This window comes from Cervus elaphus, chromosome 22 (genome assembly GCF_910594005.1).
Source record: "Cervus elaphus chromosome 22, mCerEla1.1, whole genome shotgun sequence".
NCBI classification, from domain to species: Eukaryota; Metazoa; Chordata; class Mammalia; order Artiodactyla; family Cervidae; genus Cervus; species Cervus elaphus.
Window position 1 is genome coordinate 34,840,160 of NC_057836.1, and position 14,561 is coordinate 34,854,720.

Below are 14,561 nucleotides of genomic sequence, written 5' to 3' on the forward strand. Positions count from 1 at the left end.
CCTTTCTAAATCGATGATTCACTTTAACACCTAATTTTGGCTTATGAATATGTTGTTATAAAGCCATAGTTACTACTGTTGGAAAACTGGCAACTGAGTCAATAATATTTTGTCCTCAGAATGTTTAGATTTTCTTTTTAATTTGTCTAGGTGGTTTTCAATATATTTCAAGTTTCTAGTTCACAAATACCTCTTTTAAAGTAACTATTATTAATTATTTTTAAGCCCCAATCCATTATTTAGGGTTTTAACTCTTTTTTAATCACATAAAAAATAACAATCTATCTCTTTCTCTCTTATACACACACACACAAAGAAGTTAGTACACTTTCTTCAGCAGAAGGAAAGAGTCAAGTCACTCAAAAACTTTTCAGATGGGGATTTCCCTGATTGTCCAGTGGTTAGGAATCCACCTACAAATGCAGGGGACATGAGTTTGATCCCTGGTCAGGGAACTAGATCCCACATGGGGTGAATCAACTGGGCCCATGTGCCACAGCTTCTGAGCTGCACTCTGGAGCCCACAAGCTGCAACTACTGAAGCCTGCATGCCCAAAAGCCAACACTCTGCAACAAAAGAGGCCACCACAAAGAGAAGCCTGTGACCTGCAACTAGAGAGGAGCCCCTGCTCACCACAACCAGAGGAAGTCAGTGCAGAGCAATGAAGATCCAGTGCAGCCAAAAATAAATAAATAAATAAACTTATCAGATGAAGATAACTACAGTCAACATTTTGGTGTGTAGTCTTCCAATCTTTCTTCCTGAATAGATAATATAGGACTGCATGTGTGTGTGTATACACACACACACACACACACACACACATATAGCATATGTTTATATTTCTGTATGTTTACATATATTTTTCAAAAATGGAGCTATATATTATACTTATTTTTAACCTGCTTTTTCATGTAGTTATATACATATATACCATGGCTACAGTCCATAGGGTGGCAAAGAGTCAGACAAGATTGAAGCGACTTAGCGCGCGCACACACACACACACACACACACACACATAACATTACTTTAATAATTTCATTTAATGATTTTATGTGTATTTTTCAGCTAGTATCTTACGATTGAATATTTAGGTTATTTGCTAATTTTCTATTATTTACTCTGAAAGTGAGTTTCCACTAGCCCATATACATGAATTAGAGGAAGCCAGGGCAAAGGATTGTTGACCAGAGCACCCATCAATTTTAGCCCTGCTGATCAGATCCCATATATGGCAAGTCTGCTCTTAAATTTACAAATATATACTGGAAATGTTTTTTAAAAAAATCAAAACAATAAACAGAATCCCCCTTAGATTGGATGAGGCTTTTCTTGAAATTTCAGCCATTTTGTATTATCAACAGTTGCCAGACAGAGACTTCTTTGGTGGTTGAATGGTTAAGAACCCACCTTGCAAAAAAAAAAAAACAAGAACCCACCTTCCAATGCAGGCAACACGGGTTTGATCCCTGGTCAGGGAACAGAGATCCCGTATGCCACAGAGCCACAGCCCACGAGCCACAACCAGAGAGTCCGTACACCACAGCAAAAGATCCTGAGTGATGCAACTACAATTTCCCATGCCACAACTAAGACCCAATGCAGCCAAATAAATCAATTAATAGAGTTGCCAGATGGCAGATAAGAGGACCAACATCTTGGTTTATTATCTGCATTTTCCATGAGTTGTCCTTATTGAGCTGTTAATTTCTCCATGAAAGGGAATCAAAAACGATTAAAGTGCTATGATTTTAGGTCAGAGATGAATTTAGTGCCCCACATCCACTGTCATCTCAAAGATGCCCATGATTAAAGCACTCAGGTGATGTCTTTCCTTATTTATTGAAAACAAAAATGGAAAAAGAGAGCCTTGTGTTCTGATTCTTTTTTTGCTTCAGATCAAGAAAATAATTGCTTTTAAGTCCCTAAAAGAACTTGTAGTAATGACTCTTGAAAGCCCTGAATGGAGCCATTGTTATAGAAACATGACTGCCTTTATGGGTGAAACAATTACATTTTTATACCACATGGAATTAAATGGAAGTTTCTACCCGCCTCTGTTAAGAGCCCCCTTTGGAGAGACTGGGAGCCAATAAGCCAGGAGCTGGTGGACACTGACCTCTAGCCAGCCCGCCTGGTCCCAGCCTTCCGTTGTCTCTTCCTGGGCTCCAACTGGAGCTCTTCTGATGAATGCACTATTGTTGGTCTCTTCAGAGAGGAGCTGTGAAAGGAAATGGAAGATTATTGGTAAGTGGGTAGGAAAATGTTCCAACAGAAGAATGAAATGAAGTAATTAGCTTCCTTCTCTATATAAGCACCAGCCTTGCTGCCAAATCTTCAGGCTGTAGCGAGTGAGGAAAACAATGACATTCCTGATGCAGGGAGAGTCACCTGCAGCCATTGGCCAATCACAGGTAAGGCCACTCTCTTCTTTACCCTAGGGACAAGGGCAGGTATGTTAGTGTTAGTTGCTCAGTCAAGTCCAGCTCTTTGTGACCCCATTTACCGTAACCTGCCAGGCTCCTCTGTTCATGGGATTCTCGAGTCAAGAATACTGGAGTGGATTGCCATTTCCTTCTCCAAGAATGGCTCCCATTTTAAAAGGTTTTAATAAGATGAGAACTATCCTAGGATAAATTTGCAGCCATCCCACCCCAGGGTGACATATATATATATGCTTTTTAATTCCATCACGGTTTATCACAGGATATTGAATATCGTTCCTTGTGCTATTCAGTAGGACCTTGAGGTTTATCCATTCTATTTATAATAGCTTACATCTGCTAACCCCAGCTTCCCAGTCCATCACTTTCCCTCCCCCCTCCCCCTTGGCAGCCACAAGTCTGTTCTCTATATCTATGAGTCTGTTTCTTTCTTGTGATAGATTTATTTGTGCCATGCTTTAGAATTAAAATGGGAACCATTCTTGAATGGAAGGACTATGTAAAATGACAAGCCCTAAAGGGAATAATTCTTTTTATCATGATACGACCTTTTAAAGGGCTTCTCTATGGCTCAGCTGGTAAAGAACCCACCTGTCAATGCAGGAGACATCAGAGACGCAGGTTCCATCCCTGGGTCGAGAAGATACCGGGGAGAAGGGAATGGCTACCCACTTCAGTATTCTTGCCTGGAGAATTTCATAGACAGAGGAGCCTGGCAGGCTACAGTCCATGGGGTTGCAGAGTCAGACACAACTGAACAACTAGCACTTACTTACTTGGTTTAACAGGCAAGGAATTTTAAAAAGTTATACATACTTATGTTAGATATTATATTTTAACCTAAGACATATATGAGCACTTCAGCAATTGTATAATAGAATAAAATGCCAAGGCCCTTCCTCTGAGTGTCTGCTAATTAGAGTTGTATCATTTTTCTTATAAGAGCAACATCAAACTTCTGTTTCTTTAAATTGCAGCAAAAAGTAATTTGAGCGCAGAATCTTAAAGATATGTTTACAAACTTTTCCCAATCATGTCTGGTTAACCTTTCCTATACTGATTTGGATTATAATATTTTCAGGCCACTCACTCTCACCAAGTCTTTCCAAAGAATCTCAACTTAATTTTCATAGGAACAACTCTCTTTTACACTCAAGGTTTCATTGGTTTACATAATATATAATTAAATGCTGTAACATAATGAACAGTACCAGTGCATTGATTGGCTTGCTGATAAAATACAACTGTTTCTTGGTAAAGATACAACGGAATTGATGGGACCAGGGCAATTCAATGTACCAGACCTCTACTAATCTCCAATGATGAGTGTGAACGAAGATTGGGAAATGTTGTTAATGAGGTGATTTGGCTATTTGGGAATTGGATAATGTGAGCTAGAGCAACAGTAGGGCTTTCCAGGAGGTGCTAACGGTAAAGAACCCGCCTGCCAATGCAGAAGCTGCAGGAGACTGGGTTCAATCCCTGGGTTGAGAAGATCCTCTGGAGGAGAGCATGGCAACCCACTCCAGTATTCTTGCCTGGAGAATCCCACGGACAGAGCAGCCTGGCGGGCTACAGTCCATGGGGTCACAGAGTCGGACACAACTGAAGCGACTTAGCACTCGCCCAGAGCAACAGTAGTGGAAAAAGACAGGAGAGGACAAATTGAAATGACAGAAACTTTGGAAATAAATAGGCTTGAGTTCAAATTCTGACTTCATTGCTTAGCTGTGAACCTCAAAGTTTCTGCTTACTTACATGTAAAACAAGAATAATGTGGTACAGTGAAAGATTGGGAAAACACAGCTAATGTACTTAGCAGTGTGCCTAACCCAAGTAAGTAATCAATATAATATTATCATTAGAATTTTATGCTGAATTGAGGAAATTGAAGATTCAAAGATGATTCCCTATTGTCTACCCTGCCTAAATAAATGATAATAAGATAAAAAAGATAACACCACTAACTGAAATAGGAAAACCAAGAGGAGAAATAAGAGAAGAACTGAACATATTTTCAGGCTGAGGGGAGGGAATCAGTAGCAAGAGAAATTTTTTTTTTTAAATTAGAAATCAAATGTGGTTTTCTCTATTGTATGAGATTGTGGGTGGTTTTTGCACTCATCTTTGTTCCTTTCTGTATCTTCCAAATTTTCTACATTGAGTGTATAAATACTGGGCTCAAAAAAAGAAAAAGAAAAACATCATTTCCTTCAACATGAGATGTGAAATGGGGGTAGCCTATGAGACAATGCTCCAGGAAAAGTGGAATGGGGTGGGATGGGAACACAGAGGGAGAAAAAATGCTTGGAAAGGAGAGAGAGAGATTTCTTCCACCAAGGCAAGAAAGAAAAGAGAATGAATGAAGGTTCAGAGAAGTTCTAAACTGGGGGTAAGAAAATTTGAGGAAAATCACATCCTTGGCTTCTATATTTTTAAGTAAATTAAGAGCCAAGGTAGTTTGCTAAAACTGAGGAGGGAAGAAAGAACCAGACATATGGAAAAAGTATCTGCTGCATATTTCAGGAAACCCTAACTCAGTGCTCTATAGTGACCTTAATGGGAAGGAAATCCAAAAAAAGGGTGGGGGGTATATGTTACATAAAGCTAGTTCACTTTGCTGTGCAGTAGAAACTAACACATTACAATGAGACAAAGCAACTATACTCCAATAAAAACTAAATGTAAGAAATAAATAAAAATACTGACAGCCATTGAACTTAAATAGGAAGGCAAGTGACAGGTGGGAAAGATATGTTGTAAGGAGGTTTGGGACCTAGGAGACCGAGGCGGCCAAGTTTGGGTTTCTTGAAAAGCCTATTTTCAACAGGAACTAATATGTATCTTGTGGTTGCCATGGAGCTGAATAGAATAAGGAGGTCAAAAGATATTAATAATAATGTTTATAGTACATAATATTATTTATAGTATAATTAGGATAATATACTATTTATGCTATTGTATGCTTCTCCTTTAATACATTTATATTTCTAAAGGGCTTTTAATGACATTACTGAAACTACAATAAAGAAATATGGAAAGAGTAAAAATGTTTTTAAAACTTAATATGAGGAACAGAAAAAGATTTAATTTGAAATTGATACAATATTCCCGAAGAGCCAGGAGGCCCAGCTGAGGTTGGAGAACATGCGTGCGTAGTGGTCAGTGGCTGAGTTATCTCTGTGGCTGCAGTTGACCATCTGGAAAGGGGAGCGGCAGGTAGAACTGGCCTGGCAGATGGGGCCAGAGAAGTGGGTGCGGCCATTTAGGAGAACCCTCACCCTCCCCAGTCTGCCCTTCCTCCTCATCTGTCACTGACAATGACTACCATGTCTTCTGTTGCTCCTCTCAGAAACCCTGGAATCATGCTAGCCTTCTCCTTCAGGAACCCCCACCCAAACAGTCCCCAGGTTCCGCCCATTCTGTCTCCTAACACTTCACCCACCTTCACCGTCACCGCGGCTGCAGAGGCTGCTGTCCCCTCGCCCCGTTGCCTCGGCCTCTAACTGCTTGGCCATGTCTGCTCCTGCTTCTGCTCAGTTCCATTCTTCACACTGTTCCGGTCTTTAAAAATCACGTCAGGAACTGTGTCACCCTTTCAAGACCCACAAAAAGCTTCTGGTTTCCCTTAGAATAAGGACCAAAGTTCCCAATATAGCTTGCCAGGTCCTCATGGTCTGGCTCTTATGATATCTCAGATTCACCTGGCAGAGACCGGCCCCCACAACCCTGCTCTCTATTCTCTGGGCACAGGGGCCTTCTCTTTGCTCCTCAAAGACACAGAGACAAAAAGTGACCCACAGAGATAGAGATGGGGGTGGAGTCTCATATGATCAGATGCTATGGACTTCCTAAGGAAGAGAGAAATAAATTGTGGAGCTTCCCAGGTGGCTCCGTGGTAAAGAATGTGCTTGCCAATGCTGGAGACACAAGAGACCCAGGTTCAGTCCCCTGGTTGGGAAGATCCCTTGAAGTAGGAAGTGGCAACCCATTCCAGTATTCTTGCCTGGGAAATCCCATGGACAGAGGAGGCTGGCGGGCGACAGTCCATGGGGCCACAGAGTCAGACATGACTGAGTGACTAAGTACATAGCACAAATTAAAATTTAAAAACAAAGACTGAGCACTGACTCAAAGGGGTGAAATGATTTAAACTAGAGAGGAAATGGTGCTATATATTGATTGGCTTTCCCTTATACCCTCCACCCTGGATGCCCAGTGCTTAAGGGGGCTTGTGGGGAAGCTCAGACCTGTTTTAGGGAATAACACCCATACCATTTACAGACACAAGTTCCTCCAAGACAACTGTCTCTGAGCATGTTCCCTGGATGTCCCAAAGGCATTTCCACCCCAGCAACCCCTTCTCTGCATCTACCCTCCACCCCATCCATCTCCAGAGGCTACACCTGTACCTAGTACTACTGACCTGACCCTCCAGTCCTCTTTCAACCAGGCTCTCAGCTCATCTAGATGTGGCATCTGCCCCCAGCCTAATTCCACCCCCCACCAGTCTGCCCTCCCATCCATTCTCCTCTCAGATACTGGGCTGGTCCTTCTAAAATATCAATTTGACCATATTGCTCTCAGGATGAAAAAAGAAAAAAAAAAACAAAGAAGAGGAAGTAGTAGAATGTAAGAAAAACTGTTGACATTGCTCCCAAAGAGTAGGGAGGGAAAAAGGGATGACCTCTGAAAGTACTGTGATTCCAGTAGGGTGGTCAGAGGAAAGCCAAATTTTAGTTGGTTGTACTCTTAGTTTTTCGTTCATTTAATTAGATAATATCATAAGTTCAATATTTCTCTAAATACCTGTGACAGGTCTGAGTCTCTGAAGATTATGCGTACCTGTTAGTACTAAAGGGCAGACTCTTTCTAAAATGAGCCACAGATTTCCGCAAAGCTTAATTTCCCTTCCACAAAAAAAAAAAAAAAAAACGTCAGAAAAGAAAAATCTCAGACCTTTTGTTTCACAAGAGTAGTATGACACTGAGGATGGTCACTGAAGGAAAAAAATCTCTTGAAAATTGGTTGAAACTCAGTAATGACTTCAAGTAAGATCACCAAATATGTGGAAGTGACATTCTCACATTTCCACACCTGGTGGGTGACTCAGCCCTTGTTTAGCAGGGCCATAGGGACAAATCACTGCAGACTCAATATCACAGTATACAAGCTGGATGATCAGAGTCCTCTTTTCTAGTGGGCGTGTGTGCATACATACTCTGTTGCTTCAGGCGTCTCTTTGCGACCCTATGGATTTTAGCCCACCAGTCTCCTCTGTCCATGGGATTCTCCGGGCAAGAACACTAGAGTGGGTTGCCATGCCCTCGTCTAGGGGATCTTCCCAACCCAGGGATCGAAACCAGTCTCCTGTACTGCAGAAGGATTCTTTACTGCTGAGCCCCCTGCGAAGCCCTTTCTAGGGGGCAGAAGGCTTAAAAGAACTGTGCTTCAAACAGCATGTTTGTTGAGCAAAGAGCCTTATTTGCAGGGACCATAGGAAGGGAGCCTCTTTCTAATTTCTTCATGTAAATGCCAAAGCACTTTTCAAATGTTATGAGAGCATCCACTTGAACTGCTGTATTTGGACAAGTGAATGGTGGTTTTCAAGTAACTCCTCAAATCATGACCCCAGACCTGGTCAATAAAGGCATTCAGGAATTGTCTAGAGCCTCAAGCTGCACATATCATTTGTCTAAGTGGATGCCTGACATTCCAGCCTGAGCTTAAACTGGGTTCAGACGTTCTGGATGTGTAAAAAGTGATACCCAGAAGCATCCTTTGGAGAACTCAGGTCTATATTATTTTTAATAAAAAAATTAAATTGAAGTATAGTTGGCATACAATGTTATATTCGTTTCAAGTGCACATGTAGTGATTCAAGATTTATATACTTTACAAATTGATCACAATGGTAAGTGCAATCTGTCACCACACAAAGTTATTACAATAGTATTGACCATATTCCCTTTGCTGTATATTATATCCCTATGACTTACTTATTTTATAACTAGAAGTTTGTACCTCTTGATCCCCCTCACCTATTCTGCCCAAGCCCGGATCCCTTCCGCTCTGGTGATCACCAATTTGTTCTCTGTATATACGAGCCTGTTTCTAGTTTGCTGGTTGGTTTTGTTTCTTAGAGTCTACCTTCTAGTGAAATCATATGGTACTTGTCTTTCTCTGACTTATTTCATTTAGCATAATACCCTCTAGTACACTCATGTTATTGCAAATGGCAAGATTTCATTCTTCTTCTGACTGAGTAACATTCATATATATATATATACTCTATCTTCTTTATCCATTCATCCACTGATGAATACTTAGGTTGCTTCCATACCTTGCTTGCTGTCAATAATGCTGCAGTGAACACAGAGATGTATGTATTAATATCTTTTTAATCAGTGTTTTCATTTTCTTTGGATAAATACCCAGTAGTGAAATTGCTGTATTATGTGCAAGTTTTATTTTTTAACTTTTTGGAGATTCCTCCATACTGTTTTCAGAAACACATCTGCAGGTAGAATATAGGAATGGTTCTCAGTGCAGTTCGGTAGCTATCTTGTACTCACCATCACAAATCACAACTGGATGAAGGAGAGAGAGGAGTTGGACATGTGATTTGGCTTTTAAGACACATGACCCAAAGAGTTGAGGGGACATCCCCTCTCCTCTCACTCCAGACCTCCATTCATCGTTAGTGCTGCAAGAGAACTTTAATGGCATCTTCCCGTGTGAGATGGATGACTAGAGCCATGAAAAGCCACACGTGATCGCAAGAGGGAACTTGCTCATGGTGGACTGTGAGCAATCCTTATAGAGGGTCATTCTGCAGGGAGAGTAAAATCTAAAATAATCCATAATTTCTGGCCTGGCTGGCTGATAGGTGGTGGTATCACTTCCTGAAGTAGAGAATAAAAGAGAAGGAGATGACGGCCAACTCAGGGTTTAGAGATGTTGAGTTTAAGACAACTATGAAATTTCCAGGGAAAGGTGTAAAAACAGCTTTAGAGAGAGTCTCGGGTAGAACTATAAATTTAGTGTCATAAGTTTAGAGATGTCAGTTAAGGTAATGGCTGTTGAGGAGATGGTCTAGAGAAAGTACATGAGGAGAGCAAAAAAGACCGCAAAACCCTAAGACTGTCCACATTAAAAGGAGCAGCAAAAAGTGAGCTTAATAGAGTGATAATTAAATAGCTGGGTAAGCCTACCTAGGGATGTAAGAAGATCTGGGAAAGTTGCTCCTCAAGAAAGTCAACTTATCATCTCAGTTCAGTCAGTTCAGTTGCTCAGTCATGTCCAACTCTTTGCGACCCCATGAATCGCAGCACGCCAGGCCTCCCTGTCTATCACCAGCTCCCGACGTTTATTCAAACTCATGCCCATCGAGTCGGTGATGCCATCCAGCCATCTCATCCTCTGTCGACCCCTTCTCCTCCTGCCCCCAATCCCTCCCAGCATCAGGGTCTTTTCCAATGAGTCAACTACATAGTTGTTTTTGGAAAATTACACCACTTCTTTGTTTCTAGATCTTTCCTTTCAGACAAACTGATCATAGAGTATTAAATCTGAAACTGGACACTCAAGTCAAAGAATAATTGTTAGGACTTTAAGGATATAAATAAGGATATAAACCTCAGCAGTAAAGACTCCACCTGCCAATGCGGGAGACAGTTTGATCTCTGGGTCAGGAAAATCCCCTGGAGAAGGAAATGGCAGCCCACTCCAGTATTATTGCCTGGGAAATCCCATGAACAGAGGAGCCTGGTGGGCTAGTGTCCATGGTTGCAAAGAGTCAGACATGACTTAGCAACTGAAAAATGACAACAACAAATAAACCTTACACAAATTAGGATATATTTAAGGATATAAACCAGTTAAGCCAGGAAATAATCAACAGTCATTAGCAGAAGCATAGCAGTGTTAAGTCCTAGAAATTTTCTTTTAAAAAATTGATTGTCCAGAGCCACATTAATTGGTGCTTAAAAGTGATTAATCTCTTTATTTCCCCTCTAGTCATTTGAAACCTTCTATAAGATGCCCTAGTGGAAAAAGTGTAATATTTCAATGGAGACTTTACAAGGGCGTTAGTTTTGCAAGGTTTTAGAGTGTGATGGCATAGGTCTCAGCATCATAATTCAACAACCAGCCTCCTGCAAATCAGACGTTTTTATGCAGGTTCAGAAGCTATGCAGGACTGTGAACTCCAATACTGAAATTTCAGAGAGCAACTCTTTCATTTTCTTTTAACTGGAAAATAAACAGACTGCTATCTTCTTTATAAAGGAAATAAGTCCTGCCGCTGCTTAGTTGCTCAGTCATGTCTGACTCTTTGTGACCCTATGGACTATAGCCCACCAGGCTCCTCTGTCCATGGGATTCTCCAGACAAAGATACCGGAGTGGGTTGCTATTCCCTCCTCCAGGGGAGCTTTCCAACCTAGGAACAGAACCCATGTCTCTTGTCTCCTGCAGTGGCAGACAGATTCTTTACCACTAGCGCCACCTGGGAAGCCTGCTAGAGGCTGCAGCAACCCTGAAACTGCTTTCTGCCTCCCAGGTGGATTCTGACAGCCCTGGAATTGGCACAGGTCTCCCTGGGTCAGGCCGACATCACTAAAGGCGCCAGTAACAGATTAATTACACTGCCCTCTGATCTGACTTGCTAAGAATAAAAATTTGATGCGTCCCTGATGAATCTCAAACTATATGATTAACATCTAACGTGTGAGAACGCTTCACTCTACATCAAAACTGTATCATCAATTATCCATGTGAACCCTTGATGAAGAGAATGAACTTTTAAAACATGTTCAGATTGCATGGATGTGGTGCCTGAGTATTTACCTTTGCAAGTAATCATTTTTCAGTAAATGTAGCTTCACCACTTGTCCAGGTTTACCCAAGACTCTTCCAGTTTTAGACTGAGAATCCTGCAAATTGAGAAGGTTGGTCACCCTAGGAAAATGAATCAATCTCTCTTGCTGGTCTTATTCTGAAAAGTGAGAAAGGACCCAATTATAACTATATATAAAAATACAACCTGATGATTCTATTTTTAATTGCAGCCTCTTCTTGCTTACTTAGCATACTGTAGCTATACTTCCAGCTAAATAGGATCCTTTCCACATAAATCTTTCCCCCTTTTAAAGGACTTTTTCCATGCCTTACGTGACACTTTCTGTTCCTAAGACCATAATTAATACCGCCTTCTAGATTGTAGCAGATCATTCTGACCCAGACAGTGACCCTAGCTCCACAGGAAGTCTTTTATTCAAGCCTAGCAGTTGTCCTGGTTTTCTCATTGCTTTGACTGCTGCATTGCAGAGTCACATTTCTCCATCCTACAGTGAGTGTTTTAAGTGTTTGAACCAGGAAGGGAACAGAAACTCAAATGTTAGGTTAAGCTACATAAATAGGTGGGTTTTTTTTTTTTCTATTTAGCAGTCCCTAGCATCTAAATTCGGAGAAGGCAATGGCACCCCACTCCAGTACTCTTGCCTGGAAAATCCCATGGCCGGAGGAGCCTGGTGGGCTGCAGTCCATGGGGTCGCACAGAGTCGGACACGACTGAGCGACTTAGCAGCAGCAGCAGCATCTAAATTTGCTAAGTATACACTGTGAACCTCCAAAGAAATCAAATACATTCAGTGTTTCACAAACATATTTGATCACGGATGTCACTTGAATAGTTTGTAGAATTCATATCTGGCTGTAGAAAGCTTGAGAAGCACTAGTATATGTGGAAAAGCACAGACTTTGCTGCCATAGAGCTCTGGGTTCAAATCTTAGATCCAATGCTTTTTAGTTACATGCCTCATTCACTTAACCTATCAGTAAATCCTTTCTTTAGTTAAGTTTCCAAGTTATTATTTAAAAAAAAAGGATGTAAAGGAGGGAGGACATTTAAAGGCAACTTCTGTTTCCTCTTTTGTATATCAGGTACCTACCTACTGGGGCTCCTGTAAGGAGTTATAAGCTTGTGTATGAAAGGCACCTGCCATGCTACCTCAGAAGTTGATGGTGTAAATGTAACATGAATATCTTATCCCAGTGACTATAGGTTCATGAGACATTCATGGACCAAAGCTAAAACAAAGAGCAGAAGTGCTGCTTTTTCTGCTCTTTGACAGCAGAATTCTGTCACTTCAGAATTCCATTCCTTTGAGGCTTGACATTTTTATCATCTTACTGTTAACAAATAACCCTTAGCAGACATTGCTCACTTACTGTTAACAAATAACCCTTAACAGACATTGCTTAAAAGATAATGGAAGTAAGTGCCATACTGTTTTGATTAATGTAGCTTTATAGTATAGCCTGAATTCAGGGAGCCTGATTCCTCCAGTTTTTTTTCTTTCTCAGGATTGCTTTGGTTATTTGGGTTTTTGACTTTCCATACAAATTAAAAAAATTTTTTGTTCCAGTTCTGTGAAAATAGGCATTGGTAATTTGGTAGAGATTGCACTGAATCTATAGATTACTTTGAGTATTGTCATTTTCACATTACTGATTCTTCCAATCCAAGAACATGGTATATCTCTCCATCTATTTGCATCAACTTTTATTTCTTTCATCAGTATCTTATAGCTTCTGAAGTACAGGTCTTTTGCCTCCTTAGGTAGGTTTATTCCTAGGTATTTTATTCTTATTGATGTGATGGTAAATGGGATTGTTTCCTTAATTTCTCTTTCTGACCTTTCATTGTTAGTGTATAGGAATGCAAGAGATTTCTGTGTATTAATTTTGTATCCAGTAATTTTACCAAACTTATTGATGAGTTCTAGCAGTTTTCTGGTAGCATCTTTAGGATTTTCCATGTATAGTATCATGTCATCTGCAAATAAAGTGACAGTTTTACATCTTCTTTTCCAATTTGAATTCTATTATTTCTTTTCTTCTCTGATTGCTGTGGCTGGGACTTCCAAAACTATGTTGAATAACAGTGGCAACAGCAGACATCCTTGTCTTGCTCCTGATCTTAGAGGAAATGCTTTCAGCCTTTCACTGTTGAGAATGATGTTAGCTGTGGGTTTGTAAAATATAGTCTTACTATGTTGAATAATTTCTCTCTATATAGATCAATGGAACCAGATAGAAAGCCCAGAAATAGACCCACACACTTATGGTCAATTAAGCTACAACAGAAGAGGCAAGAATATACAATGGAGAAAAGACAGTCTTCTCAATAAGTGGTGATGGGAAAACTGGACAGTTACATGTGAAAAAAATGAAATGAGAACATTCTCTAACACCATCCACAAAATAAACTCAAAGTAGATGAAAAAGCTAAATGTAAGGCCAGACACTATAAAAACTCTTAGAGGAAAACACTGGAAGAACACTTTTGATATAAATTGCAGCAGCATCTTTTTCATTTTTTATTTTCTTTTGAATTTTTTCTTTTATATTGGGGTATAACCTATTAACAATGTTGTGACAGTTTCTGGTGAAGAGAAGAAACTCACCCATACACAAACATGTATCCATTCTCCCCCAAGTCCCTTCCCATCCAGGCTACTACATAACATTGAGCAGAGTTCCATGTGCTATACAATTGGTCCTTGTTGGTTATCCATTTTAAATATAGTGGTGTGTGTATATGACCATCCCAAACTCCCTAACTATCCCTTCCCCCAGCAACCATAAGTTCATTTTCTAAGTTTGTGAGCCTTTCTGTTTTGTAAATAAGTTCATTTGTATCATTTCTTTTCAGATTCCACATATAAGGGATGTCATACAATATTTCTCCTCTGTCTGACTTACTTCACTCAGTATGACATTCTCTAGGTCCATCTATGTTGTTGCAAATGGCATTATTTCCTACTTTTTAATGGCTGAGTAATATTCCATATATGTACCACATCTTTTTTATCCATTCCTCTGTTGATGGACATTTAGGTTGCTTCCATGTCTTGGTTATTGTAAATAGTGCTGCAATGAATACTGGGGTGCATATATCCTTTCAGATCATGTTTTTCTCCAGATATATGCCTAGAACTGGGAATGCAAGGTCATATGATAGCTCTGTGTTTAGTTTTTAAGGAGCCTCCATATATTCTCCATAGTGGCTGTACAAATTTTCATTCCCACCAACAATGTAGGAGGGTC

General features: G+C 40.3%; 1 protein-coding gene across 10 annotated transcripts in view; it reads right to left on the bottom strand.

Annotated features, from left to right (window-relative positions):
* The window catches only part of LMNTD1 (lamin tail domain containing 1), a 475,330-nt gene that overhangs the window by 167,441 nt on the left and 293,328 nt on the right, over nucleotides 1–14,561 (bottom strand). For all 10 annotated transcript variants that reach the window (XM_043881337.1, XM_043881336.1, XM_043881335.1 and 7 more), the window contains one exon: nucleotides 2,124–2,225. The gene's annotated coding sequence lies outside the window, so the exon portion shown is untranslated. The remainder of the gene's footprint in view (nucleotides 1–2,123; nucleotides 2,226–14,561) is intronic.